Source organism: Ambystoma mexicanum, chromosome 6q (assembly GCF_040938575.1).
Source record: "Ambystoma mexicanum isolate Mex_15411 chromosome 6q, UKY_AmexF1_1, whole genome shotgun sequence".
NCBI lineage: Eukaryota > Metazoa > Chordata > Amphibia > Caudata > Ambystomatidae > Ambystoma > Ambystoma mexicanum.
In genome coordinates this window covers 1618159812-1618173325 of record NC_090937.1, presented here as the reverse complement: position 1 = coordinate 1618173325, position 13514 = coordinate 1618159812, and the positions used below count along the sequence as shown (strand labels likewise).

General features: G+C 46.0%; 1 pseudogene; it reads right to left on the bottom strand.

Moving 5' to 3' along the window:
* The window catches only part of LOC138515389 (zinc finger protein 850-like), a 160960-nt pseudogene that overhangs the window by 136377 nt on the left and 11069 nt on the right, over positions 1–13514 (bottom strand).

Below are 13514 nucleotides of genomic sequence, written 5' to 3'. Positions count from 1 at the left end.
TTAATTAGGAGATAGTTGGAGAAGAGTGCTTGGGGTGTTGTAGCAGAATTGAGAAGCGATCGCTGAAGGAGAGAGCTGAGAATCTGGATCAAGTGAGACATTGGAGGTTGAACAAGAGAATCACTGGACTGGGTAGTGGAGGAATGAGAGCCCTGGGAAGAGGCTAGAACCTGGGGAAGAGGAGGAACAAGGGGCCAGTGAAGAGGAGACCGCATGAGCCTGGGACGTGAACAACCAGGCCAGAGTTGAGGATGACCCGGGAAGCCTGGGAAGAGGATGACCCGGGAAGCCTGGGAAGAGGATGACCCGGGAAGCCTGGGAAGAGGATGACCCGGGGGCCTCGGGAAGAGGACACCCGGGGGGCCTCGGGAAGAGGACACCCGGGGGGCCTCTGGAATTGGACACCCCGGGGGCCTCGGGAAGAGGACACACCAGGAGCCTGGGAAGAGGACACCCCAGGAGCCTGGGAAGATTACACACCAGGAGCCTGGGAAGAGGACACACCAAGAGCCTGGGAAGAGGACACACCAGGAGCCTGGGAAGAGGACACACCAGGAGCCTGGGAAGAGGACAAACCAGGAGCCTGGGAAAATGACAAACCAGGAGCCTGGGAAAATGACAAACCAGGAGCCTGGGAAAATGACAAACCACTTGGGTTCCCTGAGGTCATTTGCTGTTGAGGCTGGAGAGCATTGCAGGGTCTGAACCGCAGTCTGAAAGAGAGCTTTCTCTCTCGCTCTATTTTGGGCTCTCCATGTCAGGTGGGGGAGTATGATTGGCGTGTGGTACTGGCGGGTTTCTCTGGCATATTCTATTTCCTAATTCTAAGAACTAGTTGCAATGGACCCACATACTGATGCACAGAGCTCAACTGAAATTACTGCGCTACTGATAAGATGCTAAACCAAATGCTGGCTGCAAACACTCTATACAGTGCTCCTCTGCTCCAGAGGTAGGTTTGCGCTTTAAACAATAACATTAATCAAATAAATCAAACCTTCAGACCAAGTTCTCCGGTGACATACTGTCTCTTCTTGCTGTTGTATGGGTCTGAGAAAAAGGAGCTGGAGAGGAGTTGAAAATAAGGAGAAATGTGACAGACGCACACACCCAATATTTTTAGACATTTGATAAGGGCGAATGGATGGGAGTACAGTCAGCAAAGAGAGACAGGTAAGGTCTCCAAGGTTTGGTCACCCTGACCCAGACAACACTCCCTGGTTTTCCCTGAACCACTTTGCTGTTCAGGAACTGTGTCAACAACAGTAGTCAATGGGTACGGGAACACGAAAGCTTACACCTAGAGATAACCAAAGAAGAGGGTTTCGGAACCATCTGACCTGCATTGCAAGAGCAGAAGGAGGTGGTACAACCTCCTGAGAACTTCAAGGAATAGGACTATAATGACAGAGGCGAGGAAGCCTGGCAGCCTCACCTGGCAGTAAAGACTCTCACCTGGAGAAGACCAGCTGTAGCATTTTGTTTTTTCTTGCTATGCTTTCTTTTGTAGGAAATGTTCCCTATTAGCCAGTGAACAAACTATATGGTGTTAGCATCCTTCGTGATCCATGCATTCTCCTACGTGAAAGGTGGTGCCAGAAGTGGGTTTGAGAAGGCTTATACTGGCTGCCCGATCTAGACACCAAACCCAAGACCTTTCATCCTGGAGACCTCACCCATCCAGCCGAAGACCAGAAGAAATGTTGTCCCCCACTAAATATCCTCAGACTGGAACCCAGATAGTTCACCTAAGTTGATCTTGTCCTACCTGCCCCCACCAACAGACTCAAGAAAGCTCTCCAGACTGTGGGATCCATAACCTAAGGATTGAGGATGATGATGCAACACTATGTATTGGAAAGGTTTTCACGGACCTCCTCAAGATCTGAAGGGAAGGTCTATGAGTCATCCTACTAATTGATGGAGAAGATTTGGATAGCCTCTACGAACCAGAGAGCCATAACTAATCCTGGACACCAAGACTCAGATTGAAAGGAAGGAGGCACCAACCAGACCAAATCCACTGCAAACATATCCATGCAGACATTGATATCACCTCTCTGACTGATTCCACCAGAGAAAGTGGTCACACTAATTCAAAGAAGTAGTAACCAGTCCATATCACACCACCCATGGTACAGTGGCTATTGTCTCCCAGCAAGGTGCTGACTGGTCCACAAACATTAGTCTTAGAAAACATAGGCAGAAGGAGAAAGCCCAACACCAACAACCTAATGGCCAAATTAGTACTAGGACAGATAGCTCCCTTGGTTCAGCCACAGTTCGACCTCCTGTACCACAAGTCTCCATTCCACAGAAATATGTGGAGGTCGAAGACCCTGAAGCGTTCTTCCAAATCTTTGAGACAATCACTATGGCCACCTGATGGGAAGGAAGGAGTTGGCTGCATTGTGTTGCCCCATCTCTCAACATCGAACTACGGGCACCGTATCAAGTCCTCAATGCCGATGGCTGGACTGCGTATGACACTTCCAAGAAAGCATTCTATTCTGGTTATGGTGTAATTCTGTATTTCATCTGCAACATCTCAGCGATGTCTACCTGCAGCCCTAAAAGACACCTTGAAAGATGTGCTATGGGATCAATCTCCTTATCGAGAGGTGAATGGAGAGGAAGATGGAAAAATAAATCAAGGAGGAACTTGTTTTAGGACAGTTTGTGACGTCAGTGCCACCCACACTGTAAAAACTTTTAATACAACTCTATAAACCAATGTTGAAATTGGCTATACAACCTCCAGAATACAGGGGGCACATCAGTGGAGTCTGTGAGAAACCTGAAGGTGTCTCACCCGCTAGTCACCGGAGATCTGTCATCCAGATGGCCAGGATATGGCCATCGCTATTGGATCCAGTTCCTGGGAGTGGATCAGTGGGGAAGGATCACCTGGATGGGGGTGGGGAGGTTCTTTGGGGAGAGGAAATGGGACATTGATGGGTGAGACGCGGTACCCCCTTCCTTATAACACCTTTTACCCATCCTACCACGTAGGATACTTAGAAGTTCTACCCTCCTTTCCGACACAAACACTTTCCTACACTGTGAAAGACAACGGAATAACACCATAGCCGTTTACCTGACATGTCCCAACACTAGGGCCAGGCAGAGTCAGGCAATTGACAATAACTACACACACCTGACAGCCCTTTCCCTTCCCCACAGAGATAAAAGGCAGAGCACGAGAGCTATTCCAGGACGGGAGTTCAAACGGAGAAGAAAGGCGGCAAGACCGGAAAGGACAACAATAAAGGGAAGTACCCTTGCCCTTTTCGACCCAGACCCACAAAGTCAGTAAAAGGAATCATAAGACTGGGAACTACAGCTGATGTGTGGTGTAAAAGATGTCAACGGTGCACGTTACCCTACCGCACTGATAACCAAGGCAGGGAGACGCACTTGTTATCGTGGTACTGCCCTTTACTCCAAGACAAGAAACAACAAGTAGTTCAGCACAGCCGGTGAGTCAGAAGGAGCACCAATAGCAAACAGGACCGGGTTGAGTGAAGGTTGCAAACAGCAACATGATATGAACAAAGAACTTGTGTGCTACTGAACGTTTAAAGCCCTGGGAAAGACCAGCTGCAGAGTGGTCCAGCACCACATGGGCGCTCATTCGAAAGACTCTGACTGGTCCCCTTTTCTTGTGAACATTATAGTACCAAGAGACCATAGGAAAGGCCAGCATAGAGAGTTAAGGTAGTCACACAAGTGTCGAGCCAAAATCCCTTGTACAATCGTAAGTCCTTAACCCATTACCAAAGTTTTGACATTGATAACAGGCGTGTGCACCTGGCTGAGGGAAACGCTGTGCGAACAGTAAATGTGTGAAGCCTGACTGGGGGCTAAAGAGAAAGGCTGACTGGGGGCTGGAAAAAGCTAAGGGAAGGGCATCCCGCAAGGTGTTACAACTAAGTGTACTGTGTCAAATTGGCAAATGTGAACCCGGCAGGGGGTTGCCCACAAATGAGAGCAAAACGTAACACCCCGTAAACATTGTGTCGACAAGTGTCAACCCGGCTGAGGGATGTCCACAATGAACAGTTGTTTAAAAAGACACTGAGACTCTTGAATGTTGCAAGTTGCTGATATTTTGAACGAAAGGCCGTGGTGAACCTGACTGTGGGAGGCCAATGCTGAAAAAGGATCGGAGTCTGGTTGAGGTGGATCCATGGGTAATGGGAAATCACCCAACAGGAAGATTACTGAAAGGAACTTTTGTTTTGTTGTTTATATCACATCAGGCCCTCTGAGGCAAGAGACTTGGTGTAAAAGAGACTTGGCCAAAGAAGGCCCCGACTTATCATTATGTGACTTCCTTTTCTGGTGAACATTATCCCACACCATTTTGTAACTTAGCGGTAAAGATTGGCAATAGGTTTTTGTTAGTATAGGCCCTTTTTGTTTGTTTGTTTGTGCATTTATATAGTGCTACGAACCCTCAGGTATCTGAGCGCTGCTTATTTCCCACGGTGTGTGGTGCTCATTTATCGACCTCAGAAGGATGAAAGGCTGAGTTTGACCCTGCCGGGATTCAAACCTGTGGCAGCAGGCTCTGCACGGATGTCAAAGTGAGCGCAATACACGCTGTGCTATCTGACCGGAATTCTATCTGACAGGACGCCACTACGGCTGTCTTATTATTATTTGATGGTGTAGCTTGCTCCCATCTTAGATTTAGGTTTAGATTAGGAGTTTTTCCTCACCCATGTATACAGTTTAATAAACATCCTTGAACTGTGATCACTTGTGTCTGTCTTTACTGTTGCCGCCATGAGTTCCTTACAAGCCCCACTAGTCCAGATGCTCTGGCCAGGAAGGTGGGACCAGCCACTGCACTCTGTGGGGGCAGATGCAAAGGATGTTGATGTTTTATGGTGGATTGCTGATGAGTAAATCACTGGTCTCTAACCTCGGGGGAGTCTGAAATGTGCAAGTTCAAATCTGAAGGAAGAGCCAACATAACCTTTCATCCTTCCAAGGTCAATAAGTGAATACTATAAAATGAAGTCATAATATCCTCCTGCTAATTCAACACTCAGAAGCTGGAGGAACCTGGAATGAAGTACTGCACAATAACATTATTTATTAATGCCATTATTATTCTGGCTGTGCCCAAAACAGGAAAGGTTTGACATGAGATCCTAGTGCTCCCAGGATAAAGCTGGTGAACACAGGATGCTAAGTATTTCCTGAATTGTATTCCGAGCTGTGCTGCATGATTGATTCTTATTGCATTGCACTTTACAGGGCCGCTAAGGGTAGGGAACCATATACCTAACATTTCTTACTTGCTATTGTCAGGGGTTTATATCAGTTGTGTTTCTGTGGGATCAACACTGGCTGTTCTTGGAGCCTTGATAGGAGCCTTGATAGTGAGAATGGAGAGTAAACAATGCATGGAGCATTTTGAAGGTGGAATGATTTGGATCAATAATGCTGACCAAATGAAAGTCCAAATCTGGGATGGAGAGGGGATGGGATTTGGTATAGTCTGGCACAATGGGTCACTAATCTTGCGCTGAGAGGGGGAAATCCAGGCCATATCAGCAAGGTGGGAAAAATCAATCCGGAGTATAATCCTTTTCTGGGAGGGCATAATCCCATAGCACACCCAGAACTAGGAGAAGGAAAATGAGAATATAAACCCTGGCTGGAAGAAGTACATGGGAGCATAATTGCTGACTCAGTGTCCAAATGTCCATACCAAAACAATCTCTGGGCCTGTACAAAGGTATGTAAAACACCTCTGCCTGGGAAAGTGAAATCCTGTGATATACCCATGTCTGGGAGTGGGAAATCCTGGAGTGCAATCCAATCTGGGGGTATGAAATCCCTGCCCGCTGCCCATATTACTAAGCGTTTCCTGGAGAGTGAGTGCAATCCCTGCATGTATGTTGGATAAGAGGCTTGTGGATGGTCCATATTATGAAGCCTGGGCTCTGGTTCGAATGTATGGTGTAGGATTAGCCTCAGTCAGCATCCTTACCAATAAGGCAGAGAAGTGTAGCCCCTGCTAGCGCTAGATAAGTGCAATTGATATATGATATGACATGATATGGCATTTATAATGCGCCTATACACAAGTGTTTCAAGGCACGACGAGGCAAGGGAGGGGAAACAGTGGAAGGACAGAGACGGCGATCCTACTAGGCCAGGTGACATTGAAAATGCACAAGTGCAGGGGAAGGGGGGGTTGAAGGGGCAACGTGCAGGGGGAAAGGGGAGGGGACAGTGCAGTACATAGGACAACAGTAAGATAAATAAAGACAATAAATAAAAGTGCAGCCAGCTGGTGCCAAGTGCAAGGGTAAGTGCCGACATCAGGTGACAAGTGCTAGTAGGGGCTGTAGGGATCCAGAACAGTCCCTGAGTGCAGGGCTTGGCAGGGGGGCAGTGCAGATTTGTAACTGGTGGGGAGGGGACCTGGGCCCAAGATCAGAGGGTAGCCCGGTAACCAGTGCAGTTTCAGATTCAGCCAGGAGATCAGCAGAGGAGGGGAGGAGAGAAAGCCGAAGCAAAGAGGAAGGTCTTGACGTGCTTCCGGAACCGGAGATGGTTCTCATCAAGTTTCAGAGAGGCAGGGAGGTCCCAGCAAGAAAGAGATCTACCACCAACTTGCTGTTTGGAGAAACGACTGACCCTGAGGGAGTTGGAGGTGGATGCACGAAGAACTCGAGAGGGAAGATATTTAGGAAGAGAGAGTTGAAAGTATTGAGGTCCCAGGTTCCAGAAGGCCTTGTGGACAATGCAGAGGGTTTTGAACTGAATCCTCGCAGCCACTGGGAGCCAGTGCAGAGATTTCAGTCCTGGAGAGATATGATCCCTGGGCTTGAGGCCAAGGACAAGTCTTGCAGTTCTGTTTTGGATGAGTTGAAGAGGGCGGAGAGTAGAGGCAGGCAGATTTAGAAAGAGGCTGATGGAGTAGTCCAGCCGAGAGAGAACCAGAGCTCTGGAGACAGTGAGTTTATGGGGAAAGGAGAGGAAAGGGAGAATACCTCTGAGGAGGTGCAGATGGTAGTGTGACTTCTTAGAGATGTCAGAGATGTGAGGAGAGAAGGAAAGTGTGGAGTCAAAGATGACCATGAGGTTTTTAGTCTCACAGGTGGGAGCAGGAAGAGGGCCAAGAGAGGCCAGCCAGAGAATTACAGGAAAGGAGGGAGAAGGTGTGCCCATGAGGAGAATCTCGGTCTTACTGGCACATCATTGGTGGTGCACCACTCCTGGATGGCGTTCAGAAGGAGAAGAGGTGGGGGAAGGGAGCCTGCAGGTGGGTTGAGTGTTATCCGCATAGCATTTAAAGTTGGGGCAGAGAGCGGCAATGCGGTGGGCAAGAAATGCCAGGTATTGGTTGAACAGCCAGGGAGAGAGGTTAGACCTCTGGGGAACACCACAGGTAGAGATAGAGATAGAGGAGAGGAAGGACCCAAGTTGGACCTGGGAGGGTCGAGCAGAGAGGAAGGAGATCAGCCAAGGCAGGGCCTGTTTGGTGATACCCAGGTTATCATGGAGATGCAGTATGGCATGGTTGACCGTGTCAAAGGTAGAAGAGAGATCAAGTAGGATGATGACACAGGGGGTGCTGGAATCAAGTTTGGAGAGCAGGTCTTCGCAGATGTTCAGGAGAGCAGTTTCCGTGCTTCTGGCAGCTCTGAAGCCAGACTGATGGTCATGGAGACAACCAACCATTTCAGTGCGAAGATTAAGCTATGAGAGGGCCAGCTTTTCCAGGAGTTTGCCCAGGAAAGGAATGATGGAGATTGGACGATAGTTAGCCGGGCAACAAGGGGCGGCAGAGGTTTTTTTTAAGAAGAGGGTGCACAAGGGAGTGCTTCAGGGGGGAGGTGAAGACTCCAGTGGCGAAGGAGTAGTTACAGCAATCAGCCAGAGCAGGAGCCAGGGTGTCAACGTAGTCCTTGATGGTTTTGGAGGAACAGGGGTGAACCTGGTTTGATGAGACTTTCATAGATCAGACTTGTCTAGAAACCTTGTCTGGGGAGAATAGGGGAAAGGCAGAGAATGAGGGAGAGAGGTAGCCAAAGAAGGTCCAGAGGAAGAGCAGGAAGTAGAAGGAGGAGAGGGAGAGGAAGAGAGTGAGGACAGGATGTCCTGGGTTTTAGAGATGAAATGAGAAGCCAGGACCGTGCAAAGGGCCTGGGAGGGGACAGGAGAGGTAGAGACTGCAGCAGGATTGGCCAGCTCCTTACAGAGTTTAAAGAGTGTGCCGAGTTGTTAGATGCCATGAAGACGCAGGCTTGGATGTGGGATCTCTTCTTGGTGAGGACAGAGAGTTGGCATTGCCTTTGGAGCAGGCGGCAGGCCAGTCTGTCAGAGGATGTACCGGAAGCACGCCATTTCCTCTCAGCCACCCTGCAGTTGCTTTTTACAGGTGACGAGGTCTGAGTCATACCAAGAGTTGCACTTGGTTTTGGGCTTCAAGCGGATCCTCATGGCAGGGGCAAGAACATCTAGAGTATCAGATATAGCTGAGTAGAGCATGGAAAGGGCTGTGTCAGGGTGTGAGTCAGCCGGTGGGGGAGAAAGTGGCGACAAAAGCCTCAACTGACACACGCTTCATGGGTCGGATAACTGAGAAGGTAGGTGCCAGTGCTGGAGTTGGCTTGGCCTGAGGGTTAGAGAGGTCAAAATGGGAGGAAATAAGTAATTGATCACTGCAGGAGAGAGGAGTGGTGAGAGGGATCGAAAGGGGAAGGTCTGAAGAGATCATAACATCCAGAGTGTGCTCTGCAGAGTGAGTCGGGCCAGAGGGGAGAATAGGGAGTGAGAGAGAGAGTCGCAGATGTCAAGAAAGAGTCCAGTGGAAGGACAGGAAGCATCCAGGTGGATGTCGAAGACTCCAAGATGGAAGAGTTGAGTGGTTGAGACCAGGAGGGAAGAGGAGAGGTCAGCCCACTCAGAGAGGAAGGCAGATATGTGACCAGGTGGCCGATAGATGGTAGCCACAGTAAGGGAATGGCCAGGAGAGAGAGAGAGCCTACAGACAAGGCATTCGAAGGAATAGGCCTGCGTAGGAATGACAGAGACAGGAATCCACTCAGGGAAGATCAGGGATACACCCTCTTCAGAACGGTTGGATGTGGGAGCGCAGCGGATCTTGTAGCCATCAGGGAGGAGAGTGTCAAGGCGTGTGATAGGAGATTGTGGGCTCAGCACGCTGCATATGTGTGAACGGGCACAGCACGCCACATATGTGTGAACGGCTCAGAAATGGTCAATCAGAGCTGCTGAATTGAGAGGAGACTAGCTGCATGTGTGTGTGTGTGTGTATCTTTGTGTGAGAGCATTTCTGTTAGAGGGGCTACAGGCTGCTGATGAAGACCGACTCGCGACACCTAAAAGTGCTGGCTTTGCATCGCTGTGAGCCTGGGTTGAAGACATCAGAGACACTGGCAGGTGTGAAAGAGAATTTTGAGAAGCAGATGAAATGCAGGTATGCTGGAGTCCGAGCAGAGAGAGGAGGTCCCTTTTAGAGAATGGAGAATTAGGCTCCCAGTCAGGATAACTCATCGGCGAAGGGCTCAGAACCATTCCCAGAGGAAGCAGAACGCTTGCTGACCCCCCAAGATGGCAAACCAGTGGCGGTGAGTCTAGGAAGGAGACATCAAGGCCACATGCTGCATTCCCCAGAATGAAGACTGCCAGTGGTGCTTCTGGAAAAGGAAAACTAGAAAGGATATTCTCTGAGCTAAAGAGTCTAGAAGGGGGTATCGGCGGGCAGAAAAAGGATTATCCCAGAGAACTATATTTATCAGGTGTGTCAAAGGCAGGGATGGGCCAGCTTGGATCCAAAAGGTATCTTTCACAGACCATATGTTGGGCTTAGAAATAAAATGGAGATTGTGGGTGGGCAATATGTTTATTGGGGACTAATATTTGCCACAAATCGGTGTGAGTGAATGAGGAAAATAAGTGTGAAACCCCTGTAAGAGAGTTCAGAGGTGTTATGGTTGAGATGGTGCATTTTGCAGGACAAATTGGGTAAGCCACAGGATTTCCAAGCAGTTATGATTCAGGACACATGCACCATTCCGATACTTCATGCTAGGCCACCAAGAGCACAGAAACAGCAAATCATTAATGTGCCCATCAGAAAATTGTGTGCCCCACAGAAACCATCTTTGTTTCTGCCACATTATCGCTGCATTAAGTGCTATATATCAAAATGGGGTAGTACAATGTTATTTAGTCCATTAGTGAAGCCTAGTGAAGTGTAGTGCAGTCACACTAGATGAGAAGTGTGTTGGTGAGGCCATTCCTCTCTCCCTCAAAGACTTACGGGTTAAGACGGTGAGTAGCTTTTCACCATTTGGAACAGAACCCACAATAACTGGTATGTAAAGGCTCTCCACCTATCTATCATCTGCCAAGCACTGGTACCCTTGGCTTAGCAAACATGCAATGAAGGAGGTGTCTTACTTGGGGGCCTCATACAAAACTAGTCTTATAGAACAACTTTTGCAGTAAACACAATAGTGAATTTTCACTTATGGAATTATTCATCCAATCTGAAGGTATAAAAAATTGATTGTGTTTTCCCCTCTGGGACTCAAACCTTTATGCTTAACGACTCTGATGAGGCAATGAATTCCTCATTATTAGCTAGAAATAGAAAATACATTGGTGCCCAGCCTTTCTCAGGATAGGATTCACACCCTGGGAAGACCCTCACATTAGATCTGTGCAGGGTCCTATATATTTCATGTGCTTGGAACATTGAGTGTTATTTTAAGTGATCTAAATTATTGGATCTAGGTGTAACAGCAAATGGCCTAGATAAATTACCATCCTAATTGAAACAATTTCCCTCAATATACCACCGTGATAAATTCATGAAGCTGAGACTAAATGCATGGAAAAATAAAGAAATGCTTTTCTTAAAACATGATAAAGAGACGAAAGATGACAAATCTAGACACTGCAAAGTAGCAGTGGAGTTGACGAGACATGTGATCGTGGAATGCACTGTTCTGAGAGATCGAAGAACACAGTATTTGCAAACGTATGCTCCGTTAAATAAAAATAAGGAAGAGTGGTGGTTAACGATATTGAGTGGGCATAAAGTTCTTCTAACTTGCGCAGTAGTTGATTACTTGGACATCTGTCTAGTATGATGTTAAGATCAAATTGTCTGCAGAATCCTCTCACGGGCATAGACAAAAGGGGTTGTTTAACGATCAACTATTGTGGAGATGAGTGAAATAGTGATGAAATTATTCATAGGAATTTGGTTTTTTGTAACAAAAGTTTGTATAAACTAAGGTGCAAAATAAAATTATTTTTATATTTCATGTGCTGCTTTTTATATGATTAGCTTTTCAGTATGGATTGCCCATACACCTCCAAGCTTTGATGTATCTGGAAAATAACAGGAATAAAATCGCAGCAGTGGGAACTAAAACAAGCCCAAAGATTTCTGGCATAGTCTACAATGATATGCAATTATTAAAACAGGTATTGAGGATAGGTCATCGGAGAGGTTATTGAGGAACTGGGATTTAGGCAAGGAGAATAGAGATCTTTGATCTAGAAGAGGAAGTAGAGATATGGGATTCAGGAGGAGAGAATAGTGATCTGGGAGGGAGGGTGTGGGATTGGGGGCTTTCGATTGAGGAGGGGAGATTGGAGACCTATGATCGAGGAGGGTAGATTGTGGTACTGAGATTGAGGAGGGAAGATTTGTGACCTGGGATTGAGGAGGAGATATTGAAGAACTAAGATTGAGGACCAGCAAATTAGGAAAACAAATTGTGGACCTAGGATTGCGGAGGGGGAGATACGTTTCCTGGAATAGAGAAGAGGTGATTGAGGCCATTGCGTTGGAGAGGAGATTGAGGGCATAGGTTTAAAGAGAGGAGATTGAGAATCTGAGAATGAAGCAGGAGTTTGAGGATGTGGGATTAAAGAGAGGAGATTTTGCACCTGCGAGTGAAGAGAGGTTATTGAGGCTAGGTGACTGAGAACCCGAGACTGCATACATTGTTTTTAATCTGTGCTCATGAACCAATAGCAAAACAAAAAACCTTTACTTGTCCACTCTATTAAAGTCAAAAATGTCTTTTAACAAATACTATTGACTATAGAACAAAATATGGAATTGCCAAAAAAACTCTTACATCTAACAGGTGACATGTGGCATTAGAGACCTGTCCAGCCAGCCCTCCTCAATCGAGGAAATAGAAATTCAGGAGGCAGGAGCTTCGGCTATGCAGAGCTGCAGAGATTCGCCTCCACGTACTTCTTGGAATGATTGAAAGGACTGTGCAAAGTTCTGAAGAAAAGCATTACTATATGCATCTTATAATGTGCTAAGTAGATGACATTACAATATCTATATAATGCATATTATTGCTTCCCTGCAGAACTCCATATCTATACTTATATAATAATCTAATGTTTTACCATGGGGACATATACTAATATGTCATACTTTTTATCAAAATGTATAATGCACTTCTATTTATATAGTTAATATAATAAATTAACTAACAAATGATAAATAAAAATACATATCATTTATAGCTTTGCTAGATTTCATATTATGCATTATACATACGATACATGTTTAGAATGTACATTATATAATTGTATATATGATATATTTAATATACATACATCAAATTAATACATATGATAAATAAAAACATATATACATGTATGTAGATCATGTTATTTAATACATGCATTTATTAATGATGCTTCATATATGTTTATCATATTCATTAAAATGTTATCTCTATATTTATCATCATGTTGTTTATATTTAATGCATTAAATTAAGGTTTTATTTATGTTAAATATTGTATTAGTTATCATTACATTATATCTATGTATTTTATTTAGTGCATATGTGTATTTCTAACATGAATAAATGCAAACATCCAGGGCAGTCTTGGTACTTTATCCGGATAAAGAACGCTGCGGGCAACGAAGAGGCTCCGCCCATCTCCATTCCAGCCATCCGCATATATTCACCCACTGCACACACCCATTAAAAATAAACCGGGATATTATGGAGGACGGGGAACAGAACATGCCTTACCTTAGTTTTGAGCTGCAGGAAACCAAAAGGGCAAAATGAAAACTGCATGTGGAATGGTTCAGAAGTCTCCTGCCAGGAGTGTGCAGGTGGGTGTATGGGTGTACGTTAATGGGTGTGTGCAGTGCGTGAATATATGCGGATGGCTGCAATGGAGATGGGCGGAGCCTCTTTGTTGCCCACAGACATCGTAAATCCGGATAAAGTACCAAGACTGCCCTAGATGTTTGCATGCATGTATGAGGTTGGCATAGCACAACTGCTTTTATTCTAAGAATATAATAACGTAAATACATATAGTAAAAATACCCGCTTTAAATTGCAACCACCAACATGGTTCCTGCAATTTATGCAAATACATTTTCCATAACTGCCACCCTAAGCTTTCTTCCTCAAGCTTCTCATCCTTGTAAGTATTTTCCAAATCTGTTAATTTCTT